At 46.1% G+C, this 19,727-nt stretch overlaps 1 protein-coding gene across 3 annotated transcripts in view; it reads left to right on the forward strand.

Moving 5' to 3' along the window:
- LOC135240683 (NALCN channel auxiliary factor 1-like) overlaps positions 1–19,727 on the forward strand; it is an 82,163-nt gene that overhangs the window by 4,198 nt on the left and 58,238 nt on the right. Inside the window, exon 1 of one of the 3 annotated variants that reach the window (XM_064310521.1) lies at positions 16,449–16,625. The exons of 1 other annotated variant lie outside the window; for it this stretch is intronic. The gene's annotated coding sequence lies outside the window, so the exon portion shown is untranslated. One more of the 3 variants, XM_064310522.1, reaches the window with a different exon arrangement.

The raw sequence follows: 19,727 nt of genomic DNA on the forward strand, positions 1-19,727 counted from the left end.
ACACGCATGCACACATGCACACTCACTGTTGCATTGCTTACATTCAGCTTATTATATATTTACGTGTGTGGATTTTCACTAGAGCAGGTGAATATTAGCGACTCATAAAAATGCAGAAGAGTAATGTTGCAAATAAAATTAAATCATTCGCCTTGTTCCATATATATTTTTTTTTTTTTTTTTTTTTTAAATCAAAAAGTCCTGGAATATTGCAGGATGTGACTGTCTTCAGTTCTTAGTTCTTCTGCAAGAGACTGCTCCAGATAAAAGATGTTGTTCAGGGAATGATCTGTAAAACTGCTCCAAAAACAAACCACAGGTGGTATTTGGAATGGCTCTAATTACTGTGCGCAGCGAGTGATCAAGCCAGAGTTTGAAAAACAGGAACGGCACATGATTTTAGGCGACGGACGGACTCCATGCCAAAATGCTATTATTCCGCCTAATTTGGTGGAGTGAGTTGGATCAGGGAAGGAAGGAAGGAAGGTGAAGACGAACTACATGTGAGCCATAGGTGAGCTACAGGTGAGCTATCAGCCAGGGGAAAATCTGCAGAGAGACAGCAGTTTCTACCAGCAGGGAGGGTACAGCTGTCAAACTCCAGAGCAGGTGACACGATTCTCAGCTGCTGAAATCATCTGCTTGCAATGTGTTTGTCCTGCATGAAATGCATTACTCCGGCTGTAGACACTGCGCAGCTGGGTGTTTAGTGGAAAAACTCAGGTCAGAGACTTTGGTGGAGAGCGTTACACAGCAGCGCTTAGATTCAAACCTGCAAACCTAGTTTCTGTCATCACCCTAACGCACTGCGGGTCCCAGTGGAAGAGTGTTGACTCACATTGGGCTTGTCAACAGGGTACCATCTCTTCTTGGAGGGAGGGCTTGTTGTATTCTTGAGAAAGAATGTCTTGATATTGTAGCTTGTTGTCATGCCTCCTAGTTTGACTTAGCATTACTCTCTGACCCAGCCGATGCTTACTGAGTGAACTGGACTTAATGTGTTCATGACTATGAATAACTTACATAATGAGTATTGTGCCTTATCGGACCTGTGTTTTGTAGTTGTTCCAGTGACCTTCGGTATGCACTTATTGCACGTTGCTTTGGATAAAAGCGTCTGCCAAATAAATATAATGAAACGTAATGAAAGATAAAAAAAATTCCGTCCTGCAGAAATGCTGGTAATGTAATGGAGCTTATTCACCATGTATGTAGTACGGGCTGCTCTGGATAAGGGAGTTTGCAAAAGAAATACAAAGCGTAACGTTATTAAACGCAACGTAAAGCTGCAAGCTGGAAGAGGCCTCTGAGCGATGCTCTGTCTACACTTTTTTGTCTTTTACTACCGATGTTCTGTTGATTAAAAATATTATTTTGCTTCGGCGAAGCTGATCAATTTCAGACGAACGATCCGATTTCATCGCACGCTGTTTTAAAGAGTAACCGGTTCCTGCAGTTGTTGAATCAATGAGATCCGACAGAATTTATTTGTGGCGGAGGTGGCGGAGGGTCAGACAGGAAGTCGGCGGCAGGTGAAGGTGGGATGTGTGCGCCACCGAACGTCGCGGTGTCTTTGTTTGAGAAGAACATCGCTCGTCTCATCGAATAATAAGCGGTAGACATGCAAGCTCGACACTTGGTCTCAAACTCGGCGCCCCCCGTAATTCAATAAAAGTCCGGATCTTTGGAGCTGGCGGCCATTTGACACAAATCTGAATTGCAAATGTGTTCTTGTGTTAGCCTGACCTTTGCACAAGCACAGCACTTTGTGTTTGAATGGCTGAATGTCAGTTTAATAACTCACGGTTTTTTAAAAATTGAAATAATAATTCAGAGGGGAGAGAGAAAAAGAAGCTTTTTCGTTTTGTCGTTTCTTTTTTGAATTCCCTCCTTGGCTCTGTGTTGTTGGAGACGAGTGGAGGAATAGCGGTGGTCTTGGTGACCCGATCCTTTGCCTGATTCACCGGTTGTGCCAAAAGGTGCCTTGTTGGCCGGCAGTGAGGTGGAGATGTGCTGGTGCCCTGATTATGATTTTTATTATTCGAAGCAGTATTAGTATTAGTATTATTATAATACTAGGATGTCCCATTGAGATCTGATGAACAGGCCCTGTATGGAGATTTGATGGGATGGAAATCCACCATTTCCACTGCACATGAACACTGACATCAACAGTGTCTGCTGGTTGAGAAGACCTATGCTGGTTCTGGATCTGTGGGTGTCATCCACTACTGGATACGGAAAAGCCTTTTCATTCCTCAGTACAAACGTTCCTCAGAAGAAAGGAGTGTCCCCTAAGTTCCGCCGGTACAGCGGGGTGCTGAAGGTTGGCCATATCTTGAAGGGCCAGCCTGGATGCCCTGGCGTGGATAGTCTTCCACTGAGGGGTTTTGGAGAGAGTAGTGTGGTTTTGTAGGCCCAGAGAAACATCCTTTCTCTTCAAAATGCGCCGAACCCCCCCCCCCCCAGAGAAAAGGGTTCTTCGGCTGTGCTTTGCACTGAGGCCTCCCCGGAACATGCGCGGCTGCACGCGTGCATGCATGAGTGCATGTGTTTGACCCTTGACCCGTGCGTCTCCACGCGTGTTCAGCAGCCGCGTCGCCGCTCGTTCCGCATGCGACTCAGTCGTGCCGCGCCTTTGATTTGGGGCATCCGATGGTTTCCTCCCCGTAGGGTGCGGGGGACTGTGCCAGTGGGCACCGAAGGCAGCAGTGCCAGGTGGGGGTGGGGTGGGGTAGGGGAAGGGTGGTCATCATTCCAGTCAGACCATATTTCTTGGCGCTGTGGCGAGAGGAATGGCAGGTACCCGCTAAATCTTTTACAGCTCAGTGGATTTCTCTGTCCTCTCTGCTGATCCCTGCTTAGTTTTGTTGCCTTTGTACAAGAATGTGAGGGGAAGCAGTGAATCATCCCGGCCACAGTCCAGCAGCTCCGGGTTAAAAAAAAAAAAAAAAAGGGCCACATCTGCTCCCTGGAGACGGTTTAACTTCCTGAGTGGGTTAGCCAATCAGAATTGGGCAGGGGCCAGGTCAAAGTGGAGACTTAACTGTTTTAAAGTCCCGGTTTGGGACTGATTAGAGCACTCCTACTCCCGAATGTCTTCCGTGAATTCAAACTGTGTTTCAGAGCGGCCCAAATCGGTGCGGTGTGGTTTTATATAACACACCATCGCACAGGAAAGGGGCACTGATCTGGTCAATATAATGCACTGTAACACTGGAAAAGACCACTGCTCTGGTCAATATAACACACCGTCACACAGGAAAAGACCACTACTCTGGTCGATATAACACACCGTCACACAGGAAAAGACCACTACTCTGGTCAATATAACACACCGTCACACAGGAAAAGACCACTACTCTGGTCATATAACACACCGTCCACTGGAAAGACCACTACTCTGGTCAATATAACACACCGTCACACAGGAAAAGACCACTACTCTGGTCAATATAACACACCGTCACACTGGAAAAGACCACTACTCTGGTCAATATAACACACCGTCACACAGGAAAAGACCACTACTCTGGTCAATATAACACACCGTCACACAGGAAGTAGGAAGGTTGTGGGGGGAGGCTTAGTTTTTCTGGAAGGGAAGTAGTATGTAGTAGTATGTCTAAAACTCTGTCTCTGTTTGCTGTGACTACCATCATTGAGCTGCTGTGTTTTCAGTGCTTGCTGCCATTGATCTGAGTGACAGGAGAGTTGTTCAGCGAGATAATTCATCCTGGTGTTATTCCAAACACACAGCTGTCATCGTATAATTACATCCTGCACACACCTGTAACCTTCTCATACGGACATGCACATATGGACATACGACATAGGCACACACATAGGCACACACACACACACACACACACACACACACCCAGACACACCCAGTGCACACACGCACACACACACAGAGACACACATACACACACGCATGTGTGTGCGCACACACACACACACACACACTCACACACTGATGACGAGTCTGTAGCTGTTCCAGTAGCTGCCAGAATTTGGGTCCCTGGTTGCTCTCATGTGTATCATCACGAACGTGAAACGTAAAAGACGAAGTGCTCTGACCGCTGCTGTACCACCAGACTGGAGACCTCAAATGCTGGATAGGGGTCCTCAAGTGCTAGATAGGGGTCCTCAAACTCAGTTTTTCTGAATTTTAATAAAAGCTAGCAAAACCAGTGGGGTCCCTGGGATTTGAGAACCTCAGACCTTCATCTGTACTGAACTACATGCCTGTCCGTAATATGATGGTTGTGCAAGCTATAGAAAGTGGCCCTGTATTAAGTAGCTATAGCCAAGCGAGTTTGCATCATAGGTTTTAAATGTTTTTCATTCCTCTAGCAAAGAATGCTTGTTAGCTACCTTGAACTGCAACATCAAGAAAGCAATAAATGTATGTTAAGTTATGCCCACCTAGAATCATAATAAAAATTTGATTGATTTAGCTAACACCCACATAAAACCGTAAGGCAGGCTATTAAAACCACAAAACAGAAATGTTTGAACAAAAATTATTTTTGGTGGAAGTTTGTGAAAGTAGGGGTGTTGTTGGAAAATCTTTACTAACCTAAAGATGTGATTTGTGGCAGATCCATTCCTCTGACATCATCAATGGGCATCAAGGAATATGGCTGCCGGCTCGTTTCATTTCGAGCAAATCCAAACTCACTTTACGTTGAGCTTGTTTTCTTTAGCAGCCATGATGTTATACATTACCGGTTCTCGTTTGTGAAAAATCAGCCAAGCTTGCTAAAGTGTTGCCGTGTGAGTGAGTGTGGGTGGCACCTGGGAGAAGGCCCTCCGCTGGATTAGGAAATAATACAATGGTGAGCGATTCATTGATGGCCTTCCAGCCCTCTGTTGTGCAAATGGGGCTTTGGGGGGTGGGGGGGGAGCCAGTGACCAGCCATTATTCCTGATAAAGAGATCAGGGATGATATTGCCATGGCAGCAGTGGGTGAGCAAAGGATGAAAGAGAATCTCTCTCTCCCTCTGTCTCCCCCCCCCCCCCCCCCGCTCACTGTCTCTATCACTCACACACACACACACACACACACACACCAGGGTGTTTCCTGCAAGTCCAGACCTGCCTCTGCTTTTAACTGTAATTAAATTTACATCCCTGTAATTCTTCTCCCTCCACCAGGCCGGCCTCCAGGGTGCCCCCGCCCCCTGGCCCAGAATGCAATCTGATGTGTGCCCGGAGCATGTTGTTTCGTTGCGCTCGCTGCGCCCACTCGGTGCTGTGTGCATGTGATGTCATCGTTGGCCCAGGAGTGTGGTTCATGCGTGAGGACACGTCACAGTCTTTAGGAATTAGGCTGCTCTGCGATCAGGGGGAGCTTCGGACGTGCCAGCGTGTCTCTCAATCTCAGCATACAGCTTTAAACAGCGAGCAGCCAGTGTGCAAAGGCCGAAATGTAGACGGATATAGCCTGGCTATGTCCTAGCCAGCTATAAAACTTTCACTTTTCATCCAAATGTAGCTGTTTTTTCACCTGAATGCCTTGATGGCGTTTCATCATATTTTCACTGACTTCTCACCAACTTTTCACCACAGAAATGTTCACTGGGTACTTGCAGCTGCATTAGCAAACAGAAACAGTCGGCTCACAGTCGTCAAAGAATATAAACTGGACTGTACCTTTATAAACTGAGTTTTACATCAGGTGATTTAAATTAGACTGTTAGACTGAAGACTGTTATTCACGTCACAACACTTGCGACTCCGAGCACCTGATGCACACTCAAATGCTGACTATCCTGCACTCGGCAAATTTATATCACCCTAATAATTTCAAAGATCTTTAAACCACCATTTTTGGTCAGCATTTCTGCAGCATTGTGGCGGTTGCCGGTTCTGAAAAGTGGACCGAAGTGAGGTTAGAATAAATCAGAAACTTGCTCCGTACGTCTGTAAGCGTGCGTGTTTAGTCCTGTCTCTCCGCAGTGATTTGTGGGTGAGTTTGGGAGTCCGCGTTCTCAGGTTATGATATACCTGCGCCTTTCACAGCCCACTTAAGTTAAGAGAGACAAAGCAAGAGGCCCGTGTTTTGGCAGGTTGTTTACCTTCCCTCCTCTTTAATGACCCACTCAATATTCCTCTGCTTTTGTGGAGTTAAGAGGCCCCTGTGTCCTCCCATGTCCCAGGGCGAAGCTAACACGCTAACAGCGAGCATATTTTTTAAATTTGTCTCCGCTGTCCTGAATTTGGGAGCGGGGGCCATGGGCAGAATGGATGGAAATGAAATATAAGAACAAAAGGTGCAGCTCAGGCTCCTCAGCTCCCTCCCAGGGCCCTCCAAGAGAGACAGACCGGAAATAAGGAGATCGTTCACACGCGATCGTTTACATTTACACAGACACCTGGAGCTTTTCGCCTTCCATAGAATCCTACGTCTCTCCAGGTGTCTCGCAACGCAAGTCTGTTAAAAATAAATAAATAAATAAATAAATAAATAAATAAATAAATACGCTGTTGTATATGAGACTGTACATGACATATACGCTAGATGAGTGAGGCTTTAACTTGGTTGCCATGGATACACGTTATATGCAACGTAGAGGCTTGTGAAAATGCATGCGCGAGTTTGGTTTATGGAGAGCGGTCGCAGCCTGAGTGGATTTAAATTGCGCTCCGCATCTCTCCAATTAGAGATTAAAAACCTATTTTCGGACTGGCACTCTGGCGCGCACGAGCGTGTTTGTTTTTGGAGCGGGGGGAAATCCCTATGTAGTATTTACCCATTATTTTCGCTGGTGGTTCCTGCCTTCAGCCCAAACTGCTCAGCATTAGTCATCCTACTACAGTGATTGTTTTTCTCTGTGTCTGTCGGAAAGGATGCAGGCTGCCTGGCTGTTCTCTCCCCCCGCCCTGGCTGTGTAATGCGTTCAGCAGGTCGTCATGCACACCTGCCTCCTAGCCCTTCTGCTCTTGCTCTCGCCCACCCTTCTTCCTCAACAGGGCCGGGATGTTTTATTCATCAGAGATGTCACCGCTGCCTCTCCGCTTCATTGCTATTGGCTCACCCTGCCAACGGTGGGGGCCCAGTGGCTCAGCGGGGCTGATGAACGAATAACACGAATATCACCTGTGCCAAGACTGCGATTAAAAAAAAAAAAAAAAGAAACGCGTTCTTTGCACGTACGATCTTGTGTCGACTGTCCCTAGTAATTTATAAAAGGATCTAAACAAAAAAAGAAACTGAATGGCTGGCACGATTAGTCTCTGTCACTAAATATGTGGGTACTGCTTTCAGAACTGATCAGGCAACGACAATAATTTTAAAATTTAGGCTAATAACGGAAAAGAATTGGAAAAGGCGGGGAAAAGAGCACAAAATAAAGTGGACACCCAGTGGAGAGGGGGGGAAGCATACTGTCATACACTTTTCACTTTCACTTCCATTTTTTCTTTCACTTGTTAGAACCTGACTTGCAAATATTGACTCACGTTATGCATATGACCATGCGTATATTCCGGTTATGAAAGCGGTGGGCAACAAGCCCACAGAGGCAACAAGCGTCTTTGTTTGCATTCGTATCTCATGTGGCCACTTTGTGTTTGTGAAGCCATTGACTGCAGAGTTATAATTCCAGTCACGTTAGATTATTTTAAGGATCCTTTCTATTTATAAGAAATCTTCAGCCCTTCAGCAATGTTGTGTTTTTAATATTTTTTCCAGCTCTTCATATGACTGAACAGTATAAACCTGGAGAACTCACTCAAAGTGGGATAAGGGGATGGGGGGTTGGGGGGGTGGTTCTGTTTCCTTGAAAAACAAGAGTAGAGAACCAGCCGATATGAAATTCAAATGGCGTTTGACTACCGCACAGAAACGGGCTGCGTGTTTACGGCGAAAGGCTGGTGCCATTGTAGACCGGAGAGCGGCTCAAGAGGATAACGGAGTTTAGCAAAAACGCACCTTTTGAGGTTTTACCAGGCGCTGCACTGTGTGAGCCCGGAGAGCTGTGCGGACGGCGATGTGGAGAGAGACGGCGAAACAGGCGGACAGGGAACGGCTTGGCTCCGCTGTCTTCTTCAGTGAGCTTTGGAAGTAAGAAACCTTTTTTTTTTTTTTTTGTCTGCTGACAGAGATCAGTTGAGTTTTAGGGATTTTTCCTCCTGATCGTCTCGGATCCCAGAGTCGGGAGGCTGACACACTCCACAGCGCTGTCAGTCGAACGTCACGTGTCCATCATCCGTGTGCTTTGTCTCCGTCAGAGCGGGAGATGTCTGCATAACCTGTCACAAATCCAAAAATTGACAGAGTAAAATCTCCCAAAAAAACTCTGTGACACAGACTGACTGACAAGTATGTACACGGAGATGTACATGGACAAATATAAACACTAACTGAGAAAGCGTAAGTACACACACACACACACATGCACACACTCACGCACATGCACACACACACACACACACATGCACACACACAGACTCTGGGTGTCTCAATCTTCACTACTTGAGGCTTACTCTTCGGATTCTGTTGGTTCTCCACCCCCCCCCAATGAAGCCTGCTCTGGAGGACAGGTTCAGATCTCCTGGCTCTTCATAATGCAGACGTGTTATTTCCCTGCTACAGCTCTGTGTGCTTAAGACTGTCCTCCTGGGCTCGTCAAGCCGGAGGGTCTCCCAGATGATAATTGGTTTCGGGTCCCGGCTGGCTTTAGCCCCTCCTCGGATCTGGATGTAAAACCAGTGTGTGCATGTCTAGACTGGAAAATGTAGCTGCTGGGGATGAAAGTGGAATTATCAGGAACCATCAGGGCCTGTAAACAAACAGCATCTGACTCACAGATCACACTTACCAGGAGCGTTGGGCCAGAACATTATATAGTGTTTCATTTTTAAAAAAATAAATAAATAAATAATACAACATATATGTTTAATGTTGGCAAAAATGAAAGAAAGCTGTAGCACGTAGAAATTATTGATTACATTTTAGGGATTCTTGGCTCGTACACAAGTATGATTTGAACTTGAGAGATGCAGTTATGATCGTGTTTATATATTGCTCTGGCAACACTGCCCAGCCAAGGTCAGCATATTCGAACTTGAATTTGACACTGAGAGAACATTAGAGGAAGAGAAAGACGGAACGCAGCGGGATGGAGAGAGAGAGAGGAAGAGAGGACGCGAGGTGCAGCCTGCCCCCTGCAGGGCATGTGTCGTCATGACGACCTACATTCCCGGTCGCCGGGCACGACCGCTGCCCCCTATCGCTGGGCAGGATTCAGAACGTTTCCAGCCTCGCTGGCGCATTTCCCATCAGGCAGGCCGTGTAGACGACTCTGCCTGCCCGATCCCAGTCTTTTTAATCAGGCAGAAACCAACGAGCAGAGCTCTGCAGAATGGGGTTTTTGTTTTTCGGTCGTTCCTGAAACAGCTAAGTAACAGGGGTGTTCACACAAGGTTTGTTTATCGGTGGAGTTTCTGAATTTGTGTTTTCGAGGTTACACAGTGAAGCGGTCGAGCGAGAGAGGCAGCTCCATGCAGCTCCTAAGAGTGGATGGACCCGATTAGATTTCCTTATCCTGGCAGTATAGATATCTACGGATCCTCACAGCACTTGCAATCTGTGGATGATTCCCCCAGGCACAGGCCCCACCACCAGAGGGCAGCACCTTCTCATTACCCCAGCTCTCTCTCTGATCCTCAGTGAGCTTTACCACATATGATGTTTGTCAAACTCCAGTCCGAAAGAGAAACTAGCCCTAAACCTGCCGGTGCTCGGCTAGTGCCAGTCAGAATAACCACATATGATGATATGAGAGAAACTTGCTCTCTCAGGGAATAATCACTTCTGGGTATTAGACATTAGCACCAGTCAATACCGGAAAGACCATCAATAGCCCCTCTGCCATCAGTGCAATCTATGTATTGGTGTACATTTCTCTGTTTTATTTCCGCACAAACTGCTCTGTTTTTCTTTATTTTATGTTGTATTTAGCTGTTCTTTTGCATTCTGCACAGTTAGAGGGCTTGCCGAGAATTCTCAGCGGTTAAAAAATTGATAATGTTGCTTTGATATGTTCCTGGGGGGTCTGTTGTCGGTGGAATTGGAAGTTCTTGGTCAAGGTGAGTTCAGATTGAGTCTGAACACGGCCAAGCGGCTCTGCCTGATGGCTTGATGAGTTTGTTACCTGCCGGATTTTTCCTTCACAGGGTTATGTCTGAATTTTATGCTGTGTGCGGGACTCACCCTTCCACTGTATTATTGTAGTCTCACCATGACCGGCCATCAATCATCATCATCTTCATCATCATCACCATCATCATCATCTTCTTCTTCTCTGTCATAGTCCCAGAACCAGGGATGAGGAAGGTGGGCCAGGCCAGACTTCCCGATTTCTGCTGTCATGTAGCACTTCATGGAGTGAGTGCAGCACAGGGGTGAGGAAACAGACTGAAGGCTGCTGGGTTGGGTCCCAGCTGGGGCCCTGCAGTTGTAACCTTGAGCAAAGGTACTTAAACTAGACTGCTTCAGTAAACCCCCAGCTGTGTGAGATATAGCGACAGAGCGCTCTCTTTATGGTTGCCATCACATTTTTACTTCACTCGTCTGTATTCAAGAACACAGTGTGAATCATGAAAAAACACGGAAGCTTTTTCCTGCTAGCTAGTTTTGTTTCTTGTTTTGCTGTATTTATTTTGATTTATGCATATAGTATACACACTCCTGAAGTCTGGCTCTCGCATGGTGATGGAAACATTTTTAGATTCTCCTCTGAAGTGGATTCTAGAGACAAGATGACCGGCACATGCGTATACGTGTGCACATATATACACAAGCGCTCGCACATACACACACGCTCGCACACACACACACACAGACACACACATGCACACACACGCTCGCACACACACACATTCACACACATGCTCACATACAGAGAGAGAGACACACACACACGCATACATGCACAGATACACACACACACACACATATACGCATACAGTGACACACATGCACATACACAGAGACATACACGCATACACACACACACACCCTTGCACAGACACACACATGTGCACACATACACAGAGAGAGACACACACACACGCATACATGCACAGGTACACACACACATGCACGCATACAGTGACACACACAAACATACACAGAGACACACACGCATGCGCACACACACACATGCGCACATACACAGAGACACACACACACACACACACACACACACAGACACAGAGTGTTATTTTTAAGTGCTTATTCTTGTAAGCCCTTTCAGCACCTCTTGTGATTTGACTGGATGTTGATTGGCTGTTTACCCTGGTGGTTCCACTAAAAGGCATCTCCTGGGACGCCGATAACCTTTCTGTCTTCGCAGCTCAGGTCGTGGAAAATATTTCTGTGGCGAAAGCGCTGTGCTCAGAGAAACCTGCGTGGCTGTGTTTGTGTGTATGTACTGCAGGTCTGTGGCTGTGAATGTGGCCATGAGATGCTTGTGTACATGTGTGTTTGTGTGTATGTACGTAGGTCTGTGGCTGTGAATTGGGCCATGAGCTTGTTTACATGTGTTTGCGTGTATTGTGTACATGCTTTTGAATGTGTATGCGTGTGTTTTGTGTGTGGCAACATGTATTTGAGTGTGCACATGCATGTGAGAGTGTTTCAAAATATGTGTTTGTGCATGTGTCAACATGTGCTTCTGTGTGTATATGAGCTTATGTGTGTATATATATATATATGTGTGTGTGTGTGTGTGCATGTGTGTGTGTGTGTGTGTGTGTATATACATGTGTGGGTGGGTGTATGTGTATATTAGTCTGTGTGTCTGTGTGAGAGAGCGAGAGAGCGAAAGAGAGAAAAAACAGACATGTAGGAGAGACAGAAAGCAGGGGTAGCGGTGTGTGGGAGTGTGCTCTGTATGTGCTGCAGTCTTTGCTGCCTTTCCAGTCAAACTGAGTTTTCTGGTGGGCAGAGAGTGCAGCCTGTCTAGCCCTGTGGGGTTTGGTAAGGGGGCAGCTAAATGATCTCTGAGGGCACAATCCTGGGGGGGGCACATTATCACTAGGGGCACAAATCTGTGTGTGTGTTGAGGGTGGTGGGGCAGCCAAAGGAACTCTGGGGCACAACTCTGTGGAGGGGGGATGAGGGTAGCCAGATGATCCCTGGGGGCTCAGATTTCAGCTGAGTGGCTGCTTGAAGGGGACGGCCAGGCTGACTGCCTTTGACTCCTGATAACATAATAACTCCACGCTGCCCTGTATTATTTATAGGGCTCGTGCAAGAAAGCTCTGTCAACACCATGACATTGTCACCAAACATCCCCCCCCCACTTTGTGCAGCCCTTTTAGGGTGCCAATGCAGTATAATGGTTAGAGAGTTGGGCTTGTAATCCGAAGTTGTCTTAGCTGTGTAAATGGACAGTATGTAAACGTGTAAAAAGTTGTGCAAGTCGCTCTGGATAAGAGCGTCTGCTAAATTGTTGTAATGTAAGGCAATGCAATGTACTGTAATGCAAACCAATAAGATCGTCAGCAGTGATCTGGTCTTCCTGAGCTCTGTAGGGGTGGCTTCTCTGGGGTTAGAGGGTCATCTTGTTCAAGGTGGCCTTGAACGTGCTGCTCCCCCGCCCCCCAGCCCACCCCCATGTACCCAGACCAATGATATGAGACCTGAATCAGACCACCTGGAAGAGGTGTACTCTCCTGAAGAAGGGAGGAGGGGGTGGGGGGAGATGAAGGAGTAAAGGAATGAGGTAGGATAGAGGGAGGGATTGTGGGGAAGGGAAGGAGAAAGAAGAGTCTGAGGACAGAAGGTGGGGTTAGTGGAGAGTTGGCTGAGAGCAGAGTCAGACAGAATGGGGCAGGATAAAATAAGAAGAGATGGTTGATGACATGGCACTGCTGAATCGGCTGAACCCCTGAGAATCATACACAAATTGAAAAATGTAGTGATACTGACTTACTGTAACTGTGCTCCTCAAAGTTAATGAGAAAGCCTAGTGCTGTTCAGTTGGAACCCTCCCTGTCCTCAACAAATATTATTTATTGCTGTTTGACACTTTAGGAATGCTTTAAGAATAATTGACAATTTCCTGACGCATGCTTTTTCTCTCTTCTTTCACTGGAGCTGCATTGGATGAACATGACACACACACATGCACACACAAACATGCACACACACACACACACACATAAGAATGCATGCATGTGCAAGCATAAGCATGCATACAAAATGCACAAAGACACAGAACACACAAATACATATGTACATGTATGCATACACAACTGTGCACACGTATATACCCAAACGCAGAGATATTACACTGAGCGAGGTAGTCAGCTCTCTGATGTAAAACAGCTATTTCTGGACCTTGATATCACCGCCGTTTCAAAACCAATCTAATGCTATTTCACAGGAGGACTGCAATCACCATGGGCTCACCAAATACTGATTTTGGTATAGATATATTTCTATGTTGTAGATGTCCCTTAAAAATTACCATAAGAAAGTAAGATAACTCAAATCCAACAGGATCCCAACACAACACCGCTCATTCTGCTGGGCATTTTGAGATTTGCGTGCTTTTTCTCACGAAAAAGCACGCACTTCCTGTACTAGAACGGAGTTACCCAGGGACACAAGCGGACCAATCAGCTCTGGCGTAACAAGCGCTTATAAAACAGCAGTGATTGCGGCTCAGTTCTGCAATCAGCCGTAGCAGAAATGGCCTCAGCGATCTGCTATCCGGTGGAGATCATTTAAAGGCCAATGGCATTCAATCTGAATTTTATTTCATTCTACAATATTTGGTACTTTGTTGTTTATCCGTAATGTTGTTTACGTGAACGTGCCTTTATGTTGCCATGGCAATTCGGCAAGAAGAAAGCCTGTGCTGCTCCTGTGATTATTCTGATGTAATTCCTGGGGAATAACAGATTCCTGGGAGCCCTTTAATTCTGTTTAAAATACCGGTTGTGTATAATCTTGTTTTCCACATGGACAGACAAATCAGGGGAAATTACTTTCTGTTGGCTGTGAGAGAACAGTGCTTCATTAAGAAAAAAAAAAACGTTTTTTAATCCTTTAAATATCATACGGCCGTCCATTAAATCAAGAATAGCATAGCCGCCCTTTCATTCACTGGCTGCGAAAGCACTGCTTCAGGTCAGGCTATTCCACAGTGCGAGTGAGTTCTGCTGCAAAATGGGCTCATCCTCACCCCCTGCGCTGGTACTGAGGAGTGGAAGCTGGTGGCTCACCGAGGATCATGTGAAGCGCAGCGTGAGATCAGCGTTCAGATCTCCTGAGGTTGAGAGGGGAGCGCTGGTGGGTTTTAAAGGGCCAAAGGGCCAGGGGGAGGCTATAGTAAGGGCTCAGTGATGGCCTTCTCAGGGTTAGACGCATTCAGGTTTTACACACACACACACACACACACACACACATATATATATAGCCCTGGGATGGACTGCCGGCCTGTCTAGGGTGTAGTCCTGCCTCTCGCCAAATGCACGCTGGGATAGGCTCCAGCATGAAGTAAGCACCAAGCACCCGAGATGAGAAGGTATAGATAATGGATAGATGGATGTATGTATGTGTATATATATATATATATATATATATAAACACAAAGAGCGGCAGAGAGAGGAAATGAAGTGCCACCATGGTAACAGCATCGGCAACAAATCGGCAACAGAGCCGGGTGCTGGACTTCATTCATTTTAACACCTCTGGTGAGGTGGTGCATGGAAAATGCACATTTTCAGGTAAGGGCGCATTTCACGCTAGCTCTAAGCTGTGAGCACGGGAAACATGAAATCGATGAGCTCCGCCGGGTGCAGTCTGCAGTCGGTTCGCCTGTGATGAAGGCAGTCTCAGTCCCAAAAATTCAGGAACACAAAGATGACAAACTGTGGATCTAATTCCCCCCAAATTAACGCGGTGGCCTTGCACAAAACGCTCACGTTTCTCTAACGTCAAGGAATAACAGTAGCGCGCACGTTTATAGAGGGGATGAGAACAAACACCCTGGACGTTTGTGGGTTGAGATTGCACCACAGCGAATAAAGATATATTCAGTGTCTGCTAACCATTTCAGACAGATGACCGCTTAATCTCATCGGCTGAGTGGAAGACGGCTGATTTAGACGTCACCATCAAGAGCAGCGCTCTAACTGCCTGTGTTTACAGAGCGAGTCTTCATCAGAAAACAGCATGTGCGGTGTACAAACACGATATGTGTACTGTTCTGAATCCATCATTACTATCTGAGACAGAGAGACGGAGTGAGAGGCAGGGAGAGACATACAGATTGACGGACAGAAAGAGAGAGAGACAGAGACAGATAGAGAGAGAGAGAGAGAAAACAAGTTGGTTCTGAGGCTTACTCCAATACGAACACAAAATCAACCTAATTGTAGCACAACATAAAGAAAATGATATCAACAATTGGAACACTCAAACCCAAACTCAAAGTAATCTTAATTGCTATCTGCCCCTAAAAAGGCAATACATTTTGGCAGATTACCCAACCACAATCCAAAATACAAAGCTGTGAAAAATACTGACAATGTACAGGCTCAGTGAGGACAGTTTGACCACAGAAACTGGCCAGTTCATTTTAGGCTATTTGAACTCAAAATGTAACTACGTGGATTAATCATTGTTCATGCTTTACTTCTACTGTTATTCTTCTTTCTTCTTTGATTCGACAATATTCACTATGTGTCTTTCCTGCCAATGAAGCACATTGAATTGAAGGTGAGAGGGAGACAGAGAGATTTTTTATGCGATGCCGGACAGTGAAATGTGAGGGGTTTACTGGATTGGCGGTGAGGGGTGAAGGACAGAAGATGGAGATGAGGTGGCTTGTGGGTACAGGCCAGTCCTCCAGAGGCTGACACACACCTCATGTTTGTCTTATGTCAGCAGATCCAACGTGTGATCAATTGCTTGGAAGCAATCATTTATATTGACAGTAATTTGTGTGCGTTTTTATATGTAACATTTCGTGTTGTTGAGACACAGATTAAGAACAGAAACATTAAAGTCACCGACGTTATTATAAAGCAATCAGAGCTCCAGCCTCCAGCTTTTCTTCCCCAGAGGTTCCCTGTGGTGACATCAGCCATGTGTTCAGATAGTGGAAAGATTACAGAAAGTTAACGAACAAGCAGTCTTTCTGTTTCTGTTGTATGTCCTGAGTTACATTACGGGCATTTACAATGCATCCATTTACACAGCTGGACGTATACTGAAGCAATGTAGGTTAAGTATTTGTTGGGAGAGGACATGTGCAGTGGCTTTAGAGTGGAAACATGAGCATACCGGGTGTGTCATAGTGCATTATATTATATTATCCATCCATCCATCCATCCATTATCTATGCCCACTTATCCTGAGCAGGGTCGCAAGAAAGTGCTGGAGCCTATTACACCCTGGACAGGCTGCCAATCCAGCCGTACCCCATGTACACTCCAGTCCAGATTGTGGCAGATTGTGGTTTCTGTGTAATCCACAAAAACCACAACTGCCAAAAACCCAGAAGAAGAATAATTAGTAGACGAAGAAGAAGAAGAAGAAGAAGAAGAAGAAGACAACAAAGAAGAAGAAGGAGCTAGGCCTCCTGAGATCCAGGTAATGGTGTGGATTTAGTATAATAACTTAATATGCAATAAGTAAGTGCTCTAGCTCCAGGGAAGTTGGATGGAAGTTTTTTGTCCCTGGAGCAGTTAATAAATTAGAAAATTTCTCACAAAGGAGATGGTTTAGTCACACACTCCGAGTCACCTGAGCTGCCAGCTCAAGCCTGTGAAACGAGGGTGAGAGAAAAACATTAAATGTGTTAATGCGTTTATCTTTGGACTGATTGAAGTCCCGTAATGGACGTGAGTGACGAATATTCTTGAATGTCGTTTAAATATTGCTTAACTCTTTGAAATATAGGCTACTTGTCAGCTGTTTTCTAATGGTATGGAAATAATTTACGATAAGTGGCTTTGAACAGAATACGTAAAGTTGGTGCGAGCTTATTGATACAAGTGCTGTGTTCTCTGCTAAATACATTTACACAGGAAATGCAATAAAAGAGTTAATTGAATTATATCTGATTTAATTTCGGCTGAAACAATCACACAGCACATTCATATTTAGACGGCTAAAATCGAATCAGTGCTGGAGCAGCATTTCCTGTCTGATCGAAATATATGCATAATAAAGCTAGCGAAAAAGAGTTCTTCTGACTTTAGGGGGAAATCATCTAGTTGTTGTAATACAGTGCTATCCACTGCCATGACGGTAATCTTTTCAATTCTGCTACAGTTCCATTAAGATTCCTCGAATGACCGGCTTGGAATTTAGATAACCTTCGTGCCATTACGGCAGGTGCTGAAAGCTCTAGTGCTGAATTTTCGGCTTTCCACTCTGTACTTGCACACCGTCTCTCTGCTTGTTCCGAGGCATCAGCAGAATATAACTCTGTGTTTAATCAGCGTTATGAAGCCGTCTGAGGAGAGAACATATGGAGGCTCCCCGCTTCCCGTCTGCAGTTTCGCGCCGCTCCTGCCAAACTTCCCGAAAAAAACAATGGCTCGGAAACGGCGGTTTCCTGCGGCTCGGATGATATTATAATTTGGGCATTATTGAGCCTTCAACAGCCAGCCATCTGACAAGAGTCCAATCAAGGGGAACGTCTCCCACACTATCAGCAGATGTCTGAGAAGGAATCGCGCGAGCCCACTCGCTTGCAGTCCCGAACCCCGCGCGAATAAAATGATAATGATGCCGTAGCCTATGTTGAATCTTCATAGCACGACACACTGCGTGCTGTGTTTTGTTTTGTAACGTGTTCTCCAGTCCGGGCCGCCGGGTTCTGCTCAGTGTGTGAGGGGAACTTTCCCCTCAGGGCTGGCTGCTAGGTGCTGTGTCTCGCTTATGCTCTCAGGCAGCCAGCAGCTCTGAAAGTGTAGTACAGTGGTAAGCTCACTGCAAACATGGAGATTTCATGGGGTGCGTGGAATTCACGGAAGCATGGATGCTAGCACCTCATCCCCTGGTGATTCTGCAGTGTGTGTGCGTGTGTTTTTGTGCGTTTGTGTGTGTGTGTGTGTGTTCTGCAGTAATTAGTGGACGGTGGCAGCAGTCCAGGCTGTTGGAGGAAAAGCCGTAGATGGATCTCTGTGCCTTTGATAGATGGGGAATGCCTCAGTTTGGCAGCGTTTCTGCCGGTGAAAAATACCACTCAGAGCTGTTTGATTTGCATCCACAGAGATCAGGCTCAGATATTACAGAACATCCCTAACACCTGCTTTCAGAGTTAAAAAAAAACCAAAAAACACAGTCATCTGCAGTCATGGATTGGTCAGCCTCTTTACTGGAACTTTCAGATATCGTCAGTATCGCTGAGATGTCAGCTTTGTGTAATGTGCAACATAAACCACAACGTACATCGGCACATTTGTCATTAAACAAACCTGTCAGCAAGCTGATGGTTTTTGTGTTCATGTTGGTCAGTGAATGGGTCCTCCCGGGTATTAATAGAGGAGGGGCAGCACCACCGCTAAAATCACGAGCTCCTCAACATGCATCAGAGAAAAATAAATAAAACCTCCGACTCCGATATCCACGGGAGGGGAAAAAGGTGCGGAGGCGCTGTTTAACAAAAACTGGCTTCATGTGGTCATGTTTGCAGCAGGTCAGGTGTAGGCTGCACCATGTGAATGCCACAGGCTCTGCCGCCGCTTACCCTCTGAGGAATTCCCCCCCCCCCCCCCCGACTATTTTTCTGGGGGAAGCCCTGCGCTGCATTATTTATGCACGCAAAGAGCACTGTGCTGTGAATGGATCGTTGAGAGCAGTGTGTTTAATGCCTCCGTTTCTCTCCCCGATGCCTGTGTTTACAATTAAAACTGCCGCTCGGTTAATCTCTGCTTTGGCAGGGAGACGCGGTTCGTACCACCCCCCTCCACACGCGGCGAAATAACTGTAATTACCCCGCGTTACTCCACAGCCGGGAACACACACTTACTGTAGACACTTAAAGTGACCTTTCCACTCACCGATCAGGTTCATATATCCAGCATCCTGTCAGTTTGAGCCAAATCATGCTATATAGTATATCATTATATATATATATGTATATACTGTGTGTGTATATATATATACAGTATATATATATAGAGAGAGAGAAAGAGAGAAAGAGAGAGACTGAGACTGAGACTGTTGGTCAAGATCAGTGGACCCTGAAGGAAATGATCAGGCTGAAATGTGCTCTGCAGCATTTGGGTTGTTGTATTCGTCTTTGAGTGGCTTGGCCCGGTGAATGGCTTTGGCTAAGGTACCTGAGCAAGGCTAGCAACCTGGGGGGTGGCGGTGCATGCATCCCAGGTGAGCCATTGTTTCATCGGAGGGCGGTCCAGCTGGTCGGGACGGATATCTACAGGGTAGGACGAGCTCCTTGAAATGGCCAGGTGGCAGTGTTGTGGGCTTGTGTGCTAAGTACAGCCTCCCTGTGTATAATGGCTCTTTTGAATTATACCGTTTCTTTGAAACATTCGTCTGCTGCCCTTGTGTATGTAATTACCACGTCTGGAGTGTCTATACAAAGAGGAGAAGTAGATTGCAAGATTGCCGTACTGTCCTCCGATGTGTATAATTGGTTTCACAGTATGCAGAGAAAATGTAAGAACTCTTTAACACCACAGCATGGAAGGAGGCTGGCTGGCTAGCGTGTGTGGCTTG

The sequence above is a fragment of the Anguilla rostrata genome, chromosome 15 (assembly GCF_018555375.3).
Source record: "Anguilla rostrata isolate EN2019 chromosome 15, ASM1855537v3, whole genome shotgun sequence".
NCBI lineage: Eukaryota > Metazoa > Chordata > Actinopteri > Anguilliformes > Anguillidae > Anguilla > Anguilla rostrata.